Below are 19,117 nucleotides of genomic sequence, written 5' to 3' on the forward strand. Positions count from 1 at the left end.
ACCCAGAATCGAGTCCCGCGTCAGGCTCCCTGCATGGAGCCTGCTTCTCCCTCTGCCTGTGTCTCTGCCTCTCAATCTCTCTCTCTCTCTGAATAAGTAAATTAAAAAAAAAAAAAGATATTTTGGGGATGTGTTCAGAATGGAATAGACAAAAGCTGTCCTGAAAGTCCAGATAACTAAGTGGGAAAATATTGCAAAATCCTATAAGAGAGATGATAGAGGCCTTAATAAATGTAATAATAATGGAGATGAAGAGGTAAGCACACACAGAAGCACAACTATAGATCAGAATCAGCAGTGCTGTGTGGGGAATGAGCAGTGAAAAGGAGGGCAAGCCCTGGGACCACTATCAGGTTTTCTATATACAAAGTTTAAAAAAAGCATCGTCAACAACATCATCGGTGACATTTATTGAGGGCTTACTCTGTTCCGAACATTGTGTCAAGTGCTTTGCTCCAAATCTTGTAACAATCTTATAAGACAAATACCATTAGCATTCCAATACTCCAAAATAAATGAAATTTCAACTACCTTAGGGAAATCACTGACATGTAACAAGAATACCAGTAACCCTGAATATTCTTTTCAACACATGTTGAACTTTACTATTTTTTTCTCAATATTCACATGAGGCAGCAGTCAAATATTAAGTTCATTTTATTATAATAAACAGGAAATTGATCTGGAAAGAAATGATAGCAGCTCAGGAATGAAACTTTGGGTCTCAGGGTTCCCGTGCTGGAAAGCCTTTCTGGCTCTCATAGAGTTACTATTACTGAGTCCAGTTTGTATTTCTGAAGCACAGAATCTAGGAAAAAAACACAGTTGAGTCCAGGCTCTTAGTTTCAAGTGAAAGAAATTCTAAGCATACCAAGGTGCCTTACAGAACTGAAGGGCAGGAATGCAGCGAATGGCAGGAACCACTGGAAAGATCTCCCAAATATCACCACTGCCTTTTTCTTCTGACCTATTTGAATTTTTTCTTTCTCTTCACAGGCTGGCTTTTGTCAATGTAAGATTTTATTTTTTCTGGGGTCTTTTATTTATTTATTTTTTGCATAAAAAGGACAAATCTTAGCTACTGGGATTTTTAAAATTAATATTCAATTTATTAAAGTAAAAAAAAATCTAGAATTTCTTTTCCCTTAAGCTTTTAATTTCATTTCATATATGTCACATAATTCTGTTTTCAAATTAGTAAAATTTAGGGCAGCCCCAATGGCCCAGCAGTTTGGCACCGCCTTCAGCCCAGGGTATGATCCTGGAGACCCGGGATTGAGTCCCACATTGGGCTCCCTGCATGGAGCCTGCTTCTCCCTCTGCCTGTGTCTCTGCCTCTCTCTCTCTCTGTCTCTCTCTCTCTCTGTGTGTGTGTCTGCCTTGAAAAAATAAATAAAATCTTAAAAAAAAAACAAATTAATGAAATTTAACAGTCACTTACAGAATGGGCTTTGCTGTCTGAGTAACTCAGTTTGCAGAACTCATTGAACAGCCAGCCTTCTTAGAAATTAGTTGATTTAATTGCCTTTAACATTTTAGACTACATCTATAATTAATGTATTTGTTGCCTGATCTGATCTGACCTGACAAGTGAAATTTTCTCAGGTACTCTCAGCTATTTAAAGTGCTCTAGTGGGCAGCCTTGTTGGCTCAGTGGTTTAGCACTGCCTTCAGCCCAAGGTGTGATCCTGGAGACCCAGGACCGAGTCCCACGTTGGGCTCCCTGCGTGGTGCCTGCTTCTCCCTTTGCCTGTGTCTCTGCCTCTCTCTCTCTCTCTCTCTCTGTGTGTGTGTGTGTGTCTCTAATGAATAAATAAATAAAAATCTTAAAAAAAATAAAGTGCTCTAGTAAATCTCATAAGTTAATTTCATAAATACGATAAATCTGAAGTTCTCTAATGCATTTTAGCAGTGTTTACAATCTTAGAAAAATCCTCTCCTGAGTTTCAACTAAACTACTAGTTCAAATCAATTGTACTTTTTTTTTCAAGATTTTATTTATTTACTTATTTTAGAGAGAGAGAGAGAAAGAGAGAGAGAGCAGGAGAGAGGGGCAATGGGAGAGGGAGAAGCAAACCCCCCACCGAGCAGGGGGAGTCCATCACAGGGCTGATCCTAGGACCCTGGGATCATGACCTGAGCCAAAGGCAAACACTTAATCACTCAGGTGCCCCCATTATACTTTCAAATTTAAATGAAAAACCTTAACTGTCAGATTTGCCAATAAGTTAAATATAGTAGACAGACTCCAAGATAGCCCCAACAATTCTCACTTCCTGGCAGTCACACTCTTATGTGATACCTTCCCCTTGGAGGGCTGGTGTTTCATGACTTCCAATGGATTTTCATGAGAAATAACACTATCTTATTTCCAAGATTAGGTTATAAAAAAACAACCACCAACTTCTGTCTTTGGCGATCTCTCTTCCTCTCTGGGTTGTTTATTCTAATGTAGCCAGCTACCATGTTGTGAGCTTCCCTGTGAAGGACCCATGTGGCAAGGAACTGAGGGAGGACTTCACATAACAGCCAATGAGGAATGGGGGCATTCCATTCAACATGCCATAAGGAACTGAATCCTGACAATCAGGTGAGTGAATGTAGAAGCAGATCCAGCCCCCGACTTGGGCCTTCAGATTAAACTGCAGCTCCAACTAGAACCTTGATTACAGCCTTGAAGAGCCATTATGACAGAAGCATTCAGCAAAGCTGCACCTCGATTCCTTATCTACAGAGACCATGAGATAATAAATGTGTGTTTCTTCAAGTCAATAATTGTTGGAGCCTTTGTCATAAATATGCATAGTCAGGATTCTCTGGGAAAACAAAATAATGTATGTGACTGTGTGTGTGTGTGTGTGTGTGTACAGAAGAAGAGGGTGTGGGAGCTGGTGAGTCCAAAAATCTGCTGAGCAGGTTGACAGGCTGTCAATTCCATCAAGAGTTGATGTTGCAACCTTGAGTCCAAAGGCAGTCTTTCGGGGGGTATATCACACTCGGGAGTGCACTCCGGCTTCTCCTGTCCACAGAGTAGAAAACGTGGCTATCAATTGCTCCCATACCTCCCTTCCAACTTTATATAAACCCAGCATACTAAAAGAAACTGATTTCCATTTCTTAGTTCTCATGTCTAAAACTCCTGTAAAGATTCCAGTTGGTCCAGTTCAGATAAGTTATCTATCTCTCAAACAGACAGTGATACAGGAGAGGGATTATAGAGGAGATCCTATAGCACCCAAGAGAATGAGGTGTGCTGGGCGGACAATCCCCTAGATTTCTAATGCATGGGTATTAAGACTCACGATATTAGATGTATACTGCTTTAAGTTGATGAACAAAAGAGATTTGCATGCACAGCTCTAAAAAGGAAAGGTTTCATAGCAGCACTCTTCTCAATTCCTTACCTGCTGGACTTCTCCCCAAGAGCCATTCTTATACTCTCATATCCACATCTTCATGTCTCACCCATGCCTGCCCTTTGGAGGCAACAAGTAGAGCTTCCTATCTATTCTCCTTTTTCAAAACTGGAGTTTTGCAGTATGCAGGTAAAAAAAGACACACAGCCAGGGCCAGAAAGGTAAAGGCCAATTATTTCACGTTCTAAACTTCACACAATGATTTCATTTGCATATTAGCAGCATGTTCATATATGTAAGCCATTGTAAACATTATAAAAAGAAACTTGCCAGGACAATGTCTATATGCAAATAGGATATGATCCTATAGTTAAAAATTCTAGGCACTACAGGAAGGTAAGAGATATTTTTGGATAGAGAGACTCTGATAGCAATAAAATTGGAGGTTGGAGCATGGCTGCTATAGGCCCATATGTCAATACCAAGCAAAGAAATAGTTATTTGCTACTTTCTGTCACTTGGATTGCCTCTAAATATTTGAATATAATGATCCAAAAGTGAAAAAATGGAAAACACCTAAATAAAATCACAGTAATGAAGCAGGAGATATACAAGAACATCAAATTAAAACTCTTAATTATTGATTATTGGGTAGTAATACAATCAATAATAGAGATGACACTACAGGAAACTAATACCTAGATAACTCTCCAAGTACTGAATTGATTGTTTTTCCTCAGAATTCTCTTTTTAAAAATTGGATAGTCATATACCTGCCTTCTCTCAGTCTCAGGGTGGACATTGTAAACCTTACATCAAACCACATGGAATTCATAATGTTGGCTCAATATCAACTTGATCCTTTTCCTCTTCATTAATTTTATGTGGCATCTCAGAACTTTCCTACGTGGCTGGGGGCTAGAAGTGCTATATATTCATTTAGTATATATTCATCTCTTACATTGCTAAGTGTGTATATCCAGTTCTAAGAAATGGGTAAAGTTTTGGTTACTATAGAGTAAAAAGAAAAACTGCCAAGCTAGATATGAATCACATACAAATTTTCTGTTTGGCAATGAAGTCTATTCCTCTGTTTTTCTGTACATTTTTCAAAGGCTGAAAGAATAGACTCCACTTAAGGAACTTGATGGGTAATATTTAGTTACATTCTTGGAGTTTATTCCACCTTTACTAATTGTACGCAGATTTTTCTTTGGAAATGTCCTTCTCTCCTCATACTATAGCCATAACTCTGGATAGATTGAATCCATCCCACCTCCAATCTATATTATTTTACCCCAATTAAAACAAAGATTGTTTCAGCAGGGGCTGTCACCAAAGCCCAGATGAACCTGCATTTGGTTTCCTCCTGGGCCCAGTGATGGCTCAACCAGAGTAAATCTCAAGACTATTCTTAAATGATTTTTAAAATGTGACAGTCTCCCCTCCTTTGGATATGAATCAAATAACATGTTGCCCTGGTTGCTATTGGCAGCCATTTTGTGACTATGATGGAAGCCAATCTGAGGATGTAGCCAGAACACAGAGAAGGGCACAGCCAAGAGAATCATAGAAAACTGAGAGTCTGCCTTGATCAAAACATGCCTGGACTTTTCAGGTACCTAAGCCAATAAATCTGGTTTATCATTTATGCTAATTTGAGTTGGAATTCTGTTACTCACAACCAAAAACATCTCAACTAATATATAAGGCATCTGGGAAGGAGGATTTATCTAGAAAATGAATACTAGAATATAGTGAAGGTTAAATTCATCACTATTTATTCTCATACACTGTGGCAATTCTTGGATTCAAGAATATCAGATGGAAAAAATTTAATCAGGACCAAGCACTCTTTTAATAATGTATATGTAGTAGTTGGTTCAGTCCTATTAGAAAAATATGCCCAGAAAGAGGAGCAAGCCATTTGAAGTTTGCTTGTTCTAAAATTTTCCCCTACTAACCAAATTTTTCTCTACTAATTATAGAAAATACCCCAAATTGGTCATCCTTACAAGAGAAGGCTTTGAAAGATAGTAATATTCAAAATTAGAATCTTAGATGGGCAAGATAGGAGCAATCTTTTATTATTAAACAACTCATCAGGCATTAGTTTATCAGATTAGCTCCAGCAGAAATAAGAACCCTCAGGAAATGGATACACATTTTATTAGGTGGAGGAAAGGCATGAAAGAAAAGAGTTCTGCCTACAGAGGAACGACAGATGGGGTAAAGAAAGAGTAGTAACATGGAAAAAATTATTCTAAAAACTAACCTCACTTATTTTAATTTCCTCCAGAGCCAGTCTATGTAGAGGACACTGATAAATTATATCTTAATGTTTGGACTACTTATTTATATGAGTATGAACCCTGACACCAACAATTGGCAAAGTTGTAAGAACATGTCCTAGAACTAGAAGTGGGTTCAAGCCAGAAAGCTGCAATACACAAACTGAACGGATGCCACATTTCAAACTTTACAATTTGCCCTTCCACTCCCTTCCTCAGCCCTTTCCCTCTCCCTGATCCTGTCAATCAATTACTTTTTGGCAATCTGTGCTTAGAAGATATTTGCATGACTTCGCTCCATTTTCCATCCAAACTGGAAAGGAACCAATTTTGTGAAAAACTTCTATTTGTCTCACTGGAAAAAAAAAGCGGTGATTAACTCCTAGAACTGCAAACACACATAACTGAAGGTGATTCAGCTCTTCTTTCATACACTCCATTTAAAAAAAAAAAGAAAAAAAAAGTGGAGCTCTTCCTTCCATTCTGCTAGCAACTACATCTTTAAGTGCCATTTCCCCCCCTAACACATTAAATAGAAGATTGTTTGATTTGAGGGAGGTCTCTTATTACTTATGGAGTAGCTTGAAAGCAAGTGTTTGTAAAACCACTTGGAAAAAAATATTTTGTTCTTCCTACCGAAAAAAAGCCCTTCGAAATATGTTTTGATTTCTTTCTGAGGGAGAGACAAAGAGAGAGAGAGAGAGAGAGAGAGAGGTATCGAGGTGTAAAACTATCATTTGACCACTTGGGAGTGAGCTAATATTTTATAAAGAATGATTAAGAAAACTCTTTAGGGTGTAAAATTCAAAATATTAAGAAAAACCAATGCTGTGTACAATTTTTTCAAAGTGAAAAATTCCTGCTCTATATATCTGGCTTATGGTTTGCTTTCAGGAAAAAAAAAGAATACCATGCAAGCCTCATTGGAAACCTGGTACTGATTTGCCAGTAGATTGATGTCAAATTCTGCTATTTTTGAGATTCTGACCTTTTACTTCGATTTTGTTTAATCAGGAAATATTTAAAATTACACTGTTTAGGCTTCTAGGTTTCACATAAACTCATTTGCCAGCAGCCTGTCCTCCTCCATAGGGGTTCCGGCAGAAGTACAAGACTAGTAAAATATCAAAGTTTATCAAGCCACAGAATCTACAAAATCTTAATTTTCCTCATTATTCTACATCCCACACACCCAGTCCCACCCTAGAAATTAGTAATGCAATCCAGAAAGAAACATTGGAGTTACTAAATCAAATAGAGTATAGCCGAGAATCCTAGACTCAGAAGAAGGATCTATTTAAATTTGCTTATAAATCTCTAATAAATTTAAATTTGTTTATAAATCTCTAATAAAGCATTTGTGAGTATGATGCCAAAAAATCAAAATTGAGAAAATTTACTTGCACATCATTCTCACAATGGCCTCCACAACCAGTCGATAATTGTATCTCATTCTTATAACCAAAGCATCTGAATCCAATGTCTAGAAAATATGTGAAATAGTGATAAGAAAGAACCTTATTTCTTACATACCTCTGAAAATCTCTGCCTCAAAGACAGAAGATACGGTTATATAACTGACAGCCTTAGAATATAGTGTTTCCTAAAATCTTAAAGTAGACTCCTCAGTGTGACTCCAAACCTTCAATATCTTGGCTTATTTCCAAGAGGAAAAACAAAACAAAATAAAATTACAGAAACCACAAGATTCTATACAGAAAAAATACTGAATATATTTATATTTTAATGTCAAAATTTTCAACATTAAAGGATCCATCATAGCTTTTTATTCCTATCTTTCTAGCTATCCAGACATCAGTAGACAATTTCTAAAATTAAATGACTTTTATGAATAATATGCATAGATGACTGCAAGCTTTAGATTTTGAATATAAAGTATAAGAGAAATTAAATTGACACATGATCTTTCATTTTCCTGATTTGCATCAGAGCAGTTCTTCAATGACCTGTGGATCTACCTCCTTCTTTCTCCTCTGCCCCTCCCACAAATTTTCAGAGAAATGGACCAAAATATTCATTGACATTGGAAAAATTTATAGAAGAAATACCTTAGGATATAGCAATGGTTTTTATTTTCTCATTGTAGTTAAAAGGAATAATATCCTGAATTTAAAATGTCTTTCTTTTAAAGCATTTGAGCATATTGTTTTTGTTTTTTACTGTTAATAGATTACCCAATGTTCCCGTGACATACTTAAAACCACTTGACTCACTGGTAGAGCTAAGACTAGAGCCTAAGCTTCCCACATATGTCTAAAGTTCAGTCTGCTAGGTTACACATTGGCCAACTCATGAGGTATCCACCTTAAAAACAGAGCTCAAAGGCCTCTGAATAACAGCAGAGGTCATGCCAATTAAGATTACCTTTCCTTTGGGTATGAGCTCTGTTGCTTTGTGATAGAGCTATTTTGATAGATCTAATTTTGATTTCTAAAATCAGTTCCTTGCTTTATAAAGCACAATTATTACCTAAGGAAGAAGCTATCTGAGCTGCTGCCTTTGGGTTTAAATTTAGATCCAGTCATTTGTTTACATGGCCTTTGAACCTACCACGTGAGAGAACCTTACCATAATCTCAGTCAGGCCAGACTGTATAGCAATGAACAGATAGATTTCCATTTACAATATGTTATGTACTTCTTAATTGGGACAATAAATTAATAAATTGAGACAATAAAATAGCACTTATCTCACAGGATTGCTGTGAGTTTTAAGGAGAACTTAAACATGTGTATGACACAACATATTATTCATAACTATATTTATATTGCACATAGAACAATGTATGAGTTTTATAAATACTCTATTCTTATTTTTCAGTTTGTAGCATTTTATTTTTCTCTGTATCCTATTAACAATTATCCCAACAGTTCCAATGTTGAGCTCAGAAACATCAACCAGCCATGAGCACCTGTCAGGTCCCTAGGCCAGCCTGTACAGTCCCACCTCCATTCCATCTCTCCCAAAAGATGATTAGGAAAATTTAGCAGAATTACTTTGATCACCTTAGCACATTTACTCAAAGCTGAAAATATTTGAATTGCCTGGTCATTCCTTAATCTAAATATATATAAACTTTGTAAAACTCATTTATGAATATTTCAGTTGAATTTTCAGAATATCCCTGATATTTAAAACTTATGTGAATGTATCAGTATATGTTGATATGTATGGATATATGTGTTATATATGTATTTATGTGTATGTAATATATATGTACATACAGTCAATGAAAAATGTGAAATACATCATGTATAAAATTGTCAAGTATTAAGAATTTTCACTAATAATGTATTATGAATGTGTTTAAATGACTGCATGCAGAAGATAATGATAAAGGAAATAGACATTTTCACAAGGGTCCAATGGATTCTCTTTCAGTATTTCAGTTTTAAATATGCTTTCACATACAGGAACAGTGTATGATACTAAGCTTAGTCCTCCCTTCCACAGTCCATATCTTTAATATTTTTCCATTCCATTTTTTTCTCTCAAAATACTGGCTTGTTATTTTTAAATTGTTGATACAGCCGAGATGGAATTGCAAAATCTTTAACAACTCTTTCAATCTTCCTCGTTTAAAATAAATACTGTAAAACAAGAAGCAAGTCTCTCAATTACATATCCATACTTCTGTTAAAAGATAAAGTTGAGAAGCCTTAAAAATACTAAACTTCATATAGGAAAGAAAAGTTTTAATTTTTAGGGGTCGTGGAATTTTATATTTATACATATAAATCAAGTTCCTTCCAAATAGTCACATGTCTGGATATTGATGAATGTTTGCCTTAGGTAAGCCTTCATAGTCTTAACTTGCTTTTTCATAGTTTCTTTTTTATTTTAGTTTTAACTTGAAATATGGTTTTATTGTATTGTATAGGAAAGACTCTAGGACACGGTTGTTTGCAGATATATTGGATTTGAGATTACCTCAGGAGCTAGACCTATGTATAATTCAGGCTGTGATAAATCATCTAAACATTTCAGTCTTTGTTTACAGAAGTAATTTTTTATTATATGCCTTCTTGGTTTTTTTCTGGGCAGGGTGTCTTTACTCTTGCCCTGTTTTCTTCTGTTTTATCAGTCTTCTTTATTTACATAATAGTTTCCTTCAACCTAAAACTTCCAAGTTAACTTGACATGAAGTTGTTTCTTTCTGGATCAGAAAAAGAAAATGTGTCATGTATTATTATTCTTTTCTTTATTAAACCATCTGGACATCTGGAAGCAGATTCTAAACCTGTCAGCTTCTCATGATATAAAGCAAATATGCATTATTCTATGGAGGAAACTAAAACAGAGGCGTTCTTCCCTCCTCTCTCCACCTCATGGAAAGAAGTTTAATTTATGGGGATTTCTGTGAAGGGCAAGCCATTCCAGAGAGGAAGGGCATAGCAATTACCTAAAAATAAATAAATAAATAAAAACCAAAACCCAGAGTTTCATCAAACACCTCCCATATCTTTGAAAATTTGCTCAAACTCCAATTAATTTTTGACAGAGCCTCCACATACATAGGAAGTGAAGCATAAGCTTTCAAGCCAAAATGTTCTTCACAGATGGCAACTGAGGGGGAAAACAATGGTGTGTTCTTTCCTCAGCCATTCTGTCAAGTTTGTATTGTAAGGTTTCACAAACAAGGAGTATTTACAGCATGTGGTGTCTGTGAGACATGCAGGTGGCATGTAAAGTGCACTCATATAGAGCTAAGGTGTCTCATTTCCTAATTTAACCTCTCAGAATAACAGAATTCCACCCTGGTATAGGGCCTCTGAACAATTAAGAGCAGTAAGATAGACACTGGGAGGACAATAGGATCTAACCAGCTTTGGTATTTTGAGTCAGCTGCGATTACAAAAAAAAAAAAAAAAAAAAAAACTTCATTCTTGAGTAATCTGAGACTTAAAAGGCCCGAATATACATTAATCGCTTAGCCCACTAAATCCACAGCTCAGTTATCAAAGTATCAAATAATTAGTAATAGGAGCTGCAATGGCAAGTGCTATTCCTTCTCTATTCTAACAGAATTATTCTCTATGAAATAATCCCACATGATATTAAAAACACAGCATTTCTTGACTCCAACTCACCAACATTTTCAAAAACAATAGAACAGAATACTTTTAGTTTATCCAAAGCACGAGATCAAGAGGGCATTAACATCTACACCTGTAGCATACATAGACAAGGATTTGGCTACTTAATAGTCCTAAAACTGCCATTAAGCCCTTTATCTGGACAACTCTATTATGCATTCTCTCTCTCTCTCTTTTTTTTTTTTTTAGATTTTATTTATTTATCATGAGTGACACAGAGAGAGAGGCAGAGACATAGGCAGAAGGAGAAGCAGGCTCCCCACAAGGGCCCTGATGCAGGACTGGATCCCAGGACCCCAGGATCACAACCTGAGTCAAAGGCAGATGCTCGACCACTAAGCCACCCAGGCCATCCCCCTGTTATTCAATTATTCACACAGTGGACTTAGAGATTTTATTCTAGGGGCACCTGGCTGGCTCAGTCAGTTAAGCATCCACCTCTTGGGTTCAGCTCAGGTCATGAGGTCAGAGTGGTAGAATCAAGCCCTGCCTTGGGCTCCATGCTCAGCAGGGGGTCTGCTTGAGATTCTCCCTCTCCCTCGCTTTCTGACCCTCCCACTCATGCTCTCTCTCTCTCTCTCTCTCTCTCTCTCAAATAAATAAATCTTAGAAACAAATAATTTTTATTCTAGCCTACCCCCTGTCACTCATACAGAATGGTATACACCAAAGGAATTCTATTTTTTTTCCAATTTAAGTTTAAGTTAGTTAACATATACTATGTTATTAGTTTCAGGCATGCCAAAATAATTCTTGAAGATTCCCTCTTACCTTTATTAAACCCTATAGACTAATGGACATTCTATCTTTTCCCCACCTTGATAAAGAGACTGGCTGCTTCTCTGTCCTTCCCCCACCACCGTTTCTAGGATTGAAGATGTGCTTGAAATTCTCTGTGGCCCATTCTGCAGATTTGTCTATCATATATCACCTGCTACTGGTGACAGACCTCCAGGCTGCAGTTCATGCTATGAAAATAAGAGTCAGATTTATGAGAGCCTATACATATGGTAAACTTTCTCTTACCACTATTTAAAAACTCTTCTCATTGTGTATAGCTTTTCTTGGTAATTGGGCCCATGCCTGACTGGCAGGTTAAGTCTTATGGATTTCTAAGTTTAGACTCCTTCAAACTAGACTTCTAGAACTTGGAAGCAATTTTAAGAGAACAATTTCATACCTTTGCTTTAAGAAAGTACAAACAGAATTTCCTATTATAAATTATTCCAATATTCATCTTTAAAGAACCAAAGCCAATGGATTTTCATCAAGCGCAAAGAAAATACTGGTGCTTTTCAAAATCCATCATTGTTTCTTTATAGCCAAGCTCTTTATTGGCAAAATTCTTTGGATTATATTTGGAAACTCCGTGGCACATTTTTAAATCCCAGGTTGGTGTGTTTTACTTTAAATGAAGACTTCCTGTATATGCTATAGAAGAAAATTTACCATTATCATTGGATCTTTGCACCCTAAAATAAACTTTATTTTAAGCCACACCTTTCAGTAAGGTTTGACAAAAGAAGGCAGCCAGATCTGGAAGGTTATGAATTCTGTGATGGAACTTGATTCATGGTTTCTAATAAAGATATTTTAATGCTCCTGCCAAGTTCAGCAACAAGGCTTGCCAGAACATAGACTCTCAAGTAAGCCTACCCCTTAATCTTGTGTGAGAAGAGAAAACAGGCCCAACAGCAATAGGGGCTGGATATGAAAGTCCTTCTCTGTATTACTTTCCCCAGTAAAGTTCAGCTGTACCACCAAGAAACAGCACATCAATAATATCTGGTAGTGTTCAGAGCCATCAGCAAGAGGAGGGGGCATATTTATGATCAATTGAGTATCTGTTTACATAAGTTCTTTGTGTGAATTACCCTCTTAATACATGCATTTTTCCCATTAAACAGAGACTTTTGATTATTCAGGTTGGTTAGGGTGGAAAGGAAGGGGAAAGGAATATGATCAGTCAAAGTGACAGACAATGAAAAACCCAACTGGGGTTGGCTTTTAATTTTGTTTTTGTACTTTCATTGGAATATGGGTGTGTCTGACATTCTGAGAATTTGCATTTCAGACAAAGTAATAAAAGCAGACCATAGAGACCTGAGTCAGAAAGCTGGAAAGTCATTTTAGCTATTTGCTCAATTTCTGGTTACCCCATTCCTCACTAAAGGTGGACATCTCCACTTCTTGCATTATTACCTGATTCAATTAAGTGAGGCAGAGTATTTCTTTTTTTCAACCAGCAAATGGAATCCCAGTTTTCGCTGTAATGATAATATAAAACTTGAGCAATAGAGATTTATCTTCTCCCTAAGAAAACTAGTGAAATAAAATCACTTTGTTTCTTTGGAACCTATAACTTGTCATACATTTCAGAGATATTTAGCCTCATACACTTGATAATTGCATACAATTTGCAAAACAAGATTGCTGCTGGAATTTTTACCTACTCCCCAACAAACACATGCATCCCACATCCCTAACACTGAGACATGATACAAACATCCAGGTAGAGGCTCAGAAGGATGCAAATCCAGGAAATATCAGAGAGAGATTTTTCACTTAGCAAGGAAAATAGTGAGAGACAACCCAAGAACATCTTTCACCTGGAAGAGAAGATCCTCCCCCAGTGCTGTGCAAGTGATCTTTCAAGACAAAGAGTATTTTTAAATTTATTTAACCTACACATTCTTCCATTTTCAAAGAGGTAAACATTTATATATTTGGCAGGTGGGATAAACTAAATGTTCACTTGCAGAGAGATACTGCCATTTCTGTGGCTGCCTGGGGAAAAAAAGGTTTAGTGAATGATTTAGATGTTTTACAGTCATTTCCCTAACGTCAAATCCTTGGAGTCACTGTTTGTGATGAACCAAACAGGGTGCACTGATGCCTTAAAGCTTGGAAAATTGTTCACCAGAAAAACGTTTCATTTTAGTCAGAATTGTCTCAGGAAGACAGATATTTCTAAACAATACTAATTCAGGGACTTGGCTAACATATTGGCTATGGAAAATAGTGGTTTCTTGCCAAGTTTTGGAGATGTTTGCACAATATCCAGATGATTTAATTATATACATGACAAATCAAAGGGACAAATATCAGTTGTACAAATCAAATTCTTAAAGGTATCTAATGATGGGACATGTTAAATGAAAAATGAGAAACTCATCCATTATCTACCAAAAAAGTGGGAAATTAACATCTTTTCTGTTTTATTGAGCTATGCAAAAGCAAGTAGTATAAAATGTTGTTAAACTGGTAAAACTTTATTTTATAATTGATGTTTTCAATTGACATCTTTATTGAAGAAAGGGATAGTATAAGTTACTAAGTAATCAGAAGGTTTTCAGTAAAATTTAGCTAAGCTCAACTTAGCCTTTTTATTCAACATGAGAAAGTTTGGTCTGAAAAACACAGGTAAAAAAAATTAACAACAAAAATAGGGAAATTTAACTGCATATTCATAAACCCACATTAGATAGCAAATAAGCAAAAAGAAATCCAAATGGTCTTTAACTTTGTTGGCATAAATGAAGCCTGAAAGCATGAGTTATAAGTACACAGTCAAAATATAAGAGAGAACTTGTATGGAAAAGGAGAATATTTCTTCTATAATATATCTAGGACTTACCGTGAAAAATAATAGAGAAACATGTTATATGATAAAAAGGAAGAAAATTATTATTTATACATATTTTAGAAATTATTATTTTTGAAAGGGTTTGAAAAGTTGATTTAAAAGTTGATGCACAAACTACAGAACATATATCATCATTTTTTTTTTTTTTTTAGAAAATATCAATTTAGGGAACCCTGGGTGGCGCAGCGGTTTAGCGCCTGCCTTTGGCCCAGGGCGCGATCCTGGAGACCCGGGATCGAATCCAACATCGGGCTCCCGGTGCATGGAGCCTGCTTCTCCCTCTGCCTATGTCTCTGCCTCTCTCTCTCTCTGTGACTATCATAAATAAATAAAAAAAAGTTTTAAAAAAAAGAAAATATCAATTTAGATGAGTTTTCTTATATACTTTGGCATCATTACATTGGAATAGCTGCCCTTTAACTGCAAAATTTTCACAGTAATAGTGCAATCAGAGCCACATATAATTTAAAATTACCTTCTCTGGACTTTGGAATGTATTATAGGGCCTTAGCTTTCACCAAAAAATTTTATATATACAAAGAAAAAGGTTGTGAACAGAATAAGTTACAGACTAGAAGTATGAGAAGGATTCCATTTCTGACTTGAAGATAGAGGATCCCTGTGTCAAGGAATGCAGGCAGCTTCTAAAGGCACAGAGAAGTCCTTGACCAACAACTGGCAAGGGACCTCAGTCCTATAACCACAAGGAATTGAATTCTGCCAACAACAAGAATGAACATGGAAGGCAGATTCCCCGCCCCCCCCCCCAGAACCTCCAGATGACAACTCAGCCCAGCCTACACCTTGATTTCAGCATTGTGATACTCTGAAAAGAGAACCCAGCCATGCCACACTGGGCTGTTGACTTCAAGAACTGTGCTGGTTGAGGTCCTCCTATTCCAGGGGAGTCAACCATTCATTCAAGCATCTTGTCAATTCACAAACCTGTGCAGCAGAGAGTCCTTGTCATGTCAAGTTCAGGGGGAGCCCTAAGAGATGGAGGCCTACCTCTGAGGCTATACATTTTTTCTTCTATAGGTATGATGAAATACACATTTTCATTAAATTTGTAAGCTGATTCGGTACTTCAAATATTAAACTGAAGTTGGTAGGGAAGAAATAAAGTGGAAAAAGAATATGCATATGTGACCTAAGGAGGAAAAAACATAATAGAAAAAAGACAGGAAAAAGGCTATGACTGAGGATGACTGCAATGACCTGAGGAATTTTTTATAGTGTACAAATACTGTGTATTTATCATCTTAAGAAGTTAATTGTGCTACTTCCTTAAAGTCAGTAATGAGAGGGGTACCTGGGTGGCTTAGTTGGTTAGGTGTCTGCCTTTGGTTCAGGTCATGATCCCAGGGTCTGGGGATTGAGCCCCACAGCAGGCTCCCTGCCCTGTGAGGAGCTTGCTTCTCCTTCTCCCTCTGCCATTCTGTCTGCTTGTGCTCTTTGGCACCCTCTCCCTTTGTCAAATAAATAAAATTTAAAAAATAAAGTAAAATAATAAAGCCACTAATGCTAGTATTATGCTATTACTAAAAGTTTAATATTGAAAACAGTTTATGGTATATGCAAACTGTAATTCTTCACTCACGAATATTCAGACTCTGTATCTAATTCTAGTATTTTCAAAGTTAGAGAGATAATATTTGAAATATTAGGTTTAAGCAGATGAAACTATGAATACATAACCATTTACAACCTATAAAAATGGCAGTTTCATATGATTCAACTTAATAGATTGTCAGGGGAGTATTAAAAACATTATGTTCCTATAGCCACATAATTAATCTTGGTAAGAAGAAGCTGCATAGTTATTGAACAACTGGTTGGCCTTTTTTTTTTCCAAAGATTTTATTTATTTATTCATGAGAGACACAGGGAGAGAGAGAGACAGAGAGGGAGAGAGAGAGAGAGAGAGGCAGAGACACAGGCAGAGGGAAAAGAAGTTTCCATGCAGGGAGCCTGACATGGGACTCGATCCCAGGTCTCCAGGATCAGGCCCTGGGCTGAAGGCAGCGCTAAACCACTGAGCCACCTAGGCTGCTGGGTTGGCCTTTTTTATCATATAACGTGTTTCTCTAATATCTATCATAGTAAGTTCTAGATGTATTTAAGGAGAAATATTGGTCTTTCCTATACAAATTATCCTTTGAGAACATTAAAGAAAAAAATTAGACTCAGCTTTTAATATAAAGTACCTTTACAATTTACATTTACAACAAGGAGTATCTTTCTGAGAGTGAGGGATGCTATTTATTTTAATTGGCTACATTTCTTGAAGGTTTTTCTTTTCTTGAAGGTTTTAAGCATGATTAAATATTTTTGTGTGGCAATAGAGTATTCTAAAGTAAAAAATGTTAATTTTTAGTTTAAAAAAAGCCCCACAAGATTACATGGTTGGAACATACATTAAATGATAGCACATGAAGATAAACCTCACAGAGAGAAGGTATTACATCTCAGAAAACTTCCTTTCCAAGCTCTTATGTCCTTTTGTTTTTCAGTGCTATTTTTATTGTCCCATTCCAGACTTTATGTTAAGTCATTTCATAGATCGACTTAGAATCCTTTGTTCCCCCAACATTTTGTAATATGGGCAAAGGAAATGCTCTCTCCTAGGTTAATGCTAAGGTTTCCATTATTCTCATGCCCCCTATTGCTGATTGTACTCATTCAAATGGCATAGCTAAGTAAATCCTACTAGGTTTGAGCTAATTATCAACCATTTTCTTCTATTTACCCAAGAAGCTAGTTTAAATAATTTCCACATTCTTCAAGTGGAATCCTACACCCTACACTCAAACCCAGAGGCTATTTCACTAAAAAGATTTCTCACTGAAAAGATTTAAGCCATTAAGAATAAATTTTATTGACTTTCTTCTTTTCTTATCTTAAGAATTTACCTTATTTCCTCTTACCCACTTCAATGTTGTTACAAAGAAATACTCTGCTCCTGTTTTCAAAACTAACCCTTTTACCTGTCCTGAGAATTTCATTTTCACGTGTCTCTTCTCCATCCTTATTTTATGAAACATCTCCTGAATTTGAAGTGAATTCCTCCTAATGGCTTGATTCCAGCCTACTACACTGTCTTAATTTTATTCTCTTCGAATGTTATTCCTTCAGTCTCTCCCACAAGCTTTATCATTTTGACTTCACTGAAGAATTTCTGAAGGGATTTTGTTTGCATTATTCTCTTTCCACATTCTCTACCTTGGTGTCTTCATGTCTAGACACTCTGTTTTGTATACTTCTTCATAAATTGCTATGGTCTTTACATTGAGGTTTGTTAAAGAGAGCCAGCCTACTACCTTAGTCAAAACATCTTGAACCAGGAAGAATAGAACACCTGAAGTGTCATCTCAGGATGAGGTAGCTTCACAGATAGTCAGATTTTCTACTTCATCTTGTGTCAGCTTTGATCATGTGGAATTACATAAAACTTCTGGGCCTGAGAGACTCTATTTTGAGAAAAGCTCCACTTTCCTTTCTAAAGCAAATGGCTAGTGAACTTGAACTGGGCAAAAAGATCTTTGGCTAGGCTAAAGTGACAATTGTTTTATAAGCAATTGTCTGTAAAAGTCAACAGGATAGCAGGCATCCTAATCATAAGACTGGTGGTTGTGGACTTCCTGAAGACAGAATAGTTAACTAATGTATGCCAGGCATAGTTTCATTTAACACCAACAGAATAAAGTCAGTTAGTGATACTTGGGTAGCTCAGTGTTTGAGCATCTACCTTTGGCTCAGGGGATGATCCTGGGTCCTGGAATCGAGTCCTACATCAGGCTTCCCATAGGGAGTCTGCTTCTCCCTCTGCCTGTGTCTCCTCCTGTCTTTCTCTGTGTCTCTCATGAATAAATAAATAGAAATCTAAAAAAAAAAAGTCAATTAGTGTATAACCAAAAGCAGTTCAGCCTCTCAGTACCAACTAACCATTTTTTTTCTTTTTTATACAAGTCATATAACTGTCCATCTTCCACTTTCTTATGAAAATCCCTTGCTTTCACCCTGCAGGCAGAACACTTTTCTAGTTTATGCTAGGATTTGTGCTCTCTGAATTATAATTCTGAGACCACAAATAAAGGCCTTTGTTCCTTTCTTCTTTACCTTCTTTCTTGGTTGACAGTAGTTTGTGTCACTCAAGGAATTTGTCCATTTAAAGTTACCAAATATACTGGCATCACATTGTTCATATTCCCTTATTACTCTTTAAATCTTAGTAGGATTTAGGGGTGTCTGGGTGGTTCAGTTGGTTGAGCGTCCGACTTTCCATTTAGTCTCAGGTCATGATCTCAGTTGTGAGATCGAGCTTCACATCAGGTTCCGCACTGGGACTGAAGTTTGCTCAAGGTTCTCTCTCTCCCTTTCCTTCTGCCCCTACCCCTGTGCACCTGCTCTTTATCTTTCTCTCATAAATCAATCAATCAATCAATCAATAAAATGTTAATAGGATTTACAGTGATAACTTCTCTTTTATTTTTGATATCAACAATTTGGCCTTCTTTCAATACTATTGATCTTCTCAATGAAGGCTTTCTGCCTTAGGTATTTGGAACTTGAGAGCCCTGTGAGTTGTAGAAATGTATCAGCTCCCTGATGATTCTTTGCCTGGTCTCATGGAGTTTTATCCTATTTATGCTACAGCTTAGGATTCAGCACCAGACTCAAGGGGGCTGGTATACAAGATTCCATAGC

The 19,117-nt window shown here is 36.6% G+C and overlaps 1 pseudogene; it reads left to right on the forward strand.

The window, feature by feature from the left end:
- The first annotated feature begins 2,539 nt into the window (after positions 1–2,539).
- The window catches only part of LOC129523210 (tigger transposable element-derived protein 1-like), an 81,320-nt pseudogene continuing 64,742 nt past the window's right edge, over positions 2,540–19,117 (forward strand).

Source organism: Nyctereutes procyonoides, unplaced genomic scaffold, assembly GCF_905146905.1.
Source record: "Nyctereutes procyonoides isolate TBG_1078 unplaced genomic scaffold, NYPRO_anot_genome, whole genome shotgun sequence".
Classification (NCBI taxonomy): domain Eukaryota; kingdom Metazoa; phylum Chordata; class Mammalia; order Carnivora; family Canidae; genus Nyctereutes; species Nyctereutes procyonoides.